Genomic DNA, 6,000 nt, shown 5'->3' with positions numbered 1-6,000 from the left:
TATATTAAGTGGCTTTAAGTACTATATGTACTTACATAGAAAAATAAGTACAATGTACTTATTGTGTTCATGTTGTAAAACACTTTTTCTGCTATTGAGGTGTGATACGGGTAAGGTTAGGGACAGGTGTGCTGGTATGGTTAAGTTTAAGGGTGGGTTAAGGTGTAAGGGACAGGTCAACGGTGTAATTACAAATGTAATTACATAAATTAATTACAAATGTAATTACAAGCAGGTATTTTTAAAATATAAGTACAATGTAAAAACATATATGTACACAATAAGTCAATTGTATCAAATTATTAATTTCAATGTTAGTACATAGTAGTTAAAGCCACTTAATGTAAAGTGGGACCTTTATTTCTAAAGAAACACGTCAATGTATAAAAGGCTCTATTACCTTGTATCTTATACGTTATGGCCCCGTAGAAGCCGTTTTTTTGTAAAAATAGGCTAACGATTGCGTCATAACCACTCGACTCTCTGTCGCACAGTCGAGAAATTACCGTATAGACCGGCGGAGAATCATTCAGAAGGGAATGATTCAGATTTCTCTTGGCACAGCTACTAGAAGACTGACAGCTGTCACATCTACGTCGTCAAGCTCAGTTTGAGCCTGCGCAGTTCGCCTGGCGATCAGGAAGTGAGTGCTTTTAATTGACTTCACTTTTCTCCGTTGAAACCTATGTGTCCATCTTATATACTGTCTATGAGTTAACACAGCATTTCATTTCAACCACCATTTTTAAAAATCCGTTGTGGTGCACGCAGTCCTATGTCTCCGGACTAATTTGCCTAATTTTCACGGTACTTTATTGTTCCGGGTAATTTCGGTGGAAACGCGGCATTAGTTATCTAAATGGGGACATTGCATAGACTATAACCTAACCCTACCAGAAAACTTTCTCCATTTCTCCACAAACTAACTCTACGAACACGGAAAACACTGAACACTGTTGGATTTTGGAAAATCCAACGCAACTTTCAATCGAAATCAATGGAAGCATGATTATGTATTTCTGCTCAGCTAGCGACATTGAGCGTCAACCACACGGCAAACGCTAATACTTTTTCATATACTGCCTACTTTATTTGTATAACAGTTTTATCTGATAACGTATTGGACAGGACTGTTAAACAGACTGTAAACTAATGAAGTGGCTTCAAACAACAGCAACAAGCGCGGCTTATACGTCACTTCAGAGTTCCTACTAGCGGTGCGAATGCAATTAGGAAAATGGCCCTAGGGAACATTTAGTTCTCAGGGAACCTGGTGGCTTGTTCCTATAACCGAGTTGCTTATAAATTCGTTTGATGGTATTGAAAGTAGTGTGATGCCCTGCCAGTTGTCACAATTTTGAAGGTTGCCCTTCTTGGAAAGCTTGATAATGAGGCATTTGGACCATTCATCTTCAGGGATGATGTCTTTATTCCCGATGTTCTTGAATAGATCAGTGAGCACTCTAGTAGATGTGGTAAGGTTCGCTTTAACCGTCCGGCTGAAACTGAAACCGAGACAACGGCGTTTTGGGGGCCTGAAAACACAAACTTTTGAAAACTGGTTTCAAAGTGCAAGTTTTTGAAAATATTATCCCGGTATTATCACCGTGTAAACTGCAAAAAGGCAAATTTGTGAAAACGGTAGTGCTGCATGAGTATTACGGTACATGCTCAGTCTCACGTAGTGTTTCTTCACAAAGTCACATCGCCAACTACTGGGCTGGCATGAATCATATACAGCATTTTTAGTTGTTTTCGTGGATCCGTGTGAATGGGGATCGTTTTGAACGTTGTCGTCTGTATACGCGAAAAACTCAAAACTGACATTTTTATCAAAATTGAGTTAGTCACATATTCTTATTCTGTGACAACTTATTTACATTATGTGATGTTATGTTTTAAGTTGTGTACATTTAGGAACTTTTTATTTAGAAAATAAAAAGGTTATTTCTACACAGTCGAATGGAATGCAAAAAAACTTTAAAGCTCAATATCTCAAAACCAGTCAGAATGCAGATAGAACCTTATAATTCCAAGGTGGCGAATTGAGAATGCATTTCGATATATAAAATGAATAAGAAGTTTGAGTGACTCCAAGGGGAACGAGCACGAGATTCCACGAGGCCGGTTTGCTTGTGCGCAGCCTTGGGTCCGGCGGCAGGAACCTTCCCAAGGCTCCGGGCCGCACGCCAAACCTTTTAGTAAATAATAGCATCTATTACTCCCAAGAAGGAAACAAAACTTAAACTTACACGAAGATGAAAGAGGCTTTGTGTTGCTGCCAGTGTATCCATCAAAAGAAACAGGATGTTTTATGGGCCATACTGTAGTCTATAATAGGACAAATTTGACGTCACCTGACCTCAAAATGTTCTGAGACGTGCAAGAAGCTGTATTTAATGTCTAAGCAAGGTGTTTTTGTACTTCTGGTGTCATGAATGTATGTAATGGTGGTATGTAATGGTGCCGTTGCTCTGTGCCGCTCCAAATAAGGGGATCATCTGGGCCAGCTGTGAAAGAACAAGAACAGTGATGTCAGAATGAATCCAAAAGCTCTTTCCTGCTTATTCTGTCGTGTGTGCGGAACTCTGCATTCTTTAGGATTCCGAGAGAGTGAATGGTCCACATCGCCATGGTAACACATTGCACACAAACAAAAATGAAAGGACAATATGTACAATGTGACTAGTATCGAGTTTCAATGCATAAACTAAAAGCGATCCTTCAGGTCATAGACATTCACAGAGAGAGCACGTATTTCCAATTGATAAATAAATAAATAAACTGAAATAACTTCACATGCTATGGAAAGTTTCAAATATATATATTAGAAATATCACTACAGAACTGTTTTTGTCATTCTTTTCCCTATAATGATAATTCTCATTAAGTCATGCCTCTCACTAAAAATACTTCAATACAATATTTTAAAAACTAAATCTGCAGTAAATTGACTGCTTCTATAAATACTTTCAAATTATATATATATATATATATATAAATTTATAATTTTATAATTTTTAAGTTTTAAAGAACTCTCTTTTCATGTTTTATGGGGACTTTCCATATACATGTTTTTTATGCTGTACAAACTGTATATTCCCCTAACACTAACCCGACCCCTAAACCAACCCATCACACAACTTTCTGTATTTTTACAGTTTTCAAACAACATATATTTTAGCCGACTAAAATAATTCCCCACAAGGATTTCAGACATTGCCATCCTTATGGGGATACTTTGTCTATTTACCTGAACCACACACACACTTAGCTATCTAAATGGGGACATTGTATAACCTAACCCTACCAGAAAACTTTCTCCATTTTTATAATTAAAGTCCCCCAGTAATCAATATTTGTATCCCTTAAAACTCATCTTTGATCATTAAAATTACATAGTTAAACGTTTTTTTCCTTGAAATTGTTTTCTTCATGCCTTAAAATAACTGACTCGACACCATTGCCTCATTTAGTATAGGCTGTTCTATGAATATGCAAATGAGCCCCGCCTCCACTCACTCACAGCAGCTCAGGCCCCGTTTACACGTACATGGTTATTTTGAAAAACTGAGACATTTCCCTTCGTTTACACGCAAACGGAGAATTCGCCTCCGAAAACGATTCTTTCTAACTCCGGGAGATTTTGGAAAACTTTGTTTGCACGTCAGAAGGATCAGGCCCTTCCTATCAGAGCATGCTACACAACTGCTTGTTCAGGTGCTTGTTCTATCCAGATTGGACTATTGTAATGCTCTCCTGGCTGGTCTCCCAGCTTGCACTGTCAAACCTCTGCAACTGATCCAGAATGCTGCAGCTAGAGTGGTCTTCAACGAGCCGAAGAGAGCACACGTCACTCCTCTCCTCACGAAATTGCACTGGTTGCCGGTTGCCGCTCGCATCAAATTCATGTCACTGACGTTTGCCTACAGAACAACCACTGGCACTGCTCCCCTGTACCTGAACTCATTACTACAGACTTATGTGCCATCCAGAAACTTGCGCTCTGCAAGCGAGCGGCGTCTGGTGGTGCCATCTCAAAGAGGCACAAAATCTCGTTCTCGGACCTTCACCATGACGGTTCCCTGCTGGTGATGATCTGCCTAACTCGGCTAGAGCCGCTGAGTCCGTACCCATTTTTAAGAAATTGCTGAAGACGTATCTTTTTCGGCAGCATTTAATCCAGTAATACTAACACACTCTTCTCTATTCTAAAAAAAAAAAAAAATTGTACTGTACGTTGGATTGTACTGTGAAGGGTCATAGCACTTACATACTGTTGGTCTACTGCTAGTTTAATTGCTTCTATTGTTTCTCATTTGTAAGTCGCTTTGGATAAAAGCGTCTGCTAAATGAATAAATGTAAATGTAAATGCACGTTTGCATGTAAACTGAGAAAAACTGAGTTTTAGGCAGCCGACGTGGCTAACGTGGGCTTGAGCTTCTCGTTACACTGCCACCTACAGGTTTGGCATGCTCTAGACGGCATATAAACGGGTTCGTGTAAACAAACCATTTTCTGAAAACTGACAGGTGTGCACAATGTTATTTTTGAAAACGGAGAGTTTATGAAAATAGCCGTCCACGTGTAAAAGTAGCCTCAGTTATCCACCCGTTGATCTGATTGGTTACAAGGTAGTTTGTGACGTCAGAAACACCAGCGATTTCAAACCGCATTTTTGAGACTGTTTTTGGTTCACTGCAGTTTTAAGGAGACACCACATTTTCACCACAGGGGGACTTGCATTTACTTTATTTTTATGTCATTTAAAAAGGTCAGGTTTGTCAAAACTCACTTATGGTGAAATACGGTTAAATACGGTTAAATAGGTACACAGTACACACACACGCACGCACGCACCACACACACGTCTTTAGTCTCCCGAAGTCCTGAAACTACAGCTCCGTGGACACAATAGCACAGTGACAAGCTGAATATGGTTTTGAAATGAGCTCAGTATTTATGAGCGGGTTTCTATGTAAATAGATTCTGCAAACAAATGAAGAGGAAAGAAGGGTTTAGTGTTTGTCTGGATGGACTGTTCTCTGATCAGTTCAGCTGTCAAGATTCAAGCTCACACTAGAAGTGAGATGCCTGGGTGTGTGTACATCAGTGCACTGAATATCAGAAAACAACAGAGCCACTGATTCCAGTATTACAGAATATTACAGTATTTAAGAATGGAAAATTAAATTGTTACATTTTGCCATGCGTCACCGCCGCCATGATAGTGTGCTTCCACAGCTTTGTTTGTGTATTTTGAGAGGTTGTTAAACTAATTAAGACACAATTTGCATGCATTTTACAACACACATTTAGGTTATTAATATCACAAACCCCTTTCCTTTACTAATCTAGCAACTCCAAACTTTACATTTGACTTTTTTCCACCAAAGAATAAGCAGTGTGTGGCATCCGGACGTACAGGCATTGCTCAGTGTCTTTACCGAAAATCCCACATCTGCAGACAAAGCTGACATTGTGAATGCCGCTCATAAGCACTGTAGTTTCTCACAGCGTCTTAACACACTGGGCCTTTTTGTTTCCACAAGCTTAGAGCAGAGAAGACTGTCCTGGGGGAAATCTCCATCTCTTGAAACAGCGCCCTCCTCTGTCAATTCTGATATTAGACAGTAAAAAAGAAAATAAATATATTGTCTATCATTTATTTTTTAAAGAAATGTTATTTTCTTGATTATAATTACTAATCTGATAAATACAGTATGAAACATTATATATATCTCTCACACACACACACACACACACAAACACACACACACACCAAAAGCCTGGGGTCAGTAACATACATGTTCTCTTACAATGTGTGTGTGTGTATATATATATATACACGTGTTTCAACGTCTGTTAATTTGTTTTTGAGTCTTAAAACTTGATAAAATATTCCCATACTGTATTTATCAGATCACGGTAGTAATTATAATCAAGAAAACATTTCTTAAAAATAAAATAAATAAAAAAAGTCAATATCTTTTTTCTTT

This window comes from Phoxinus phoxinus (assembly GCF_949152265.1).
Source record: "Phoxinus phoxinus genome assembly, chromosome: 17".
Lineage (NCBI taxonomy): Eukaryota > Metazoa > Chordata > Actinopteri > Cypriniformes > Leuciscidae > Phoxinus > Phoxinus phoxinus.
The sequence above is the reverse complement of the archived record's forward strand: the minus strand, read 5'-3'. Positions refer to the sequence as shown.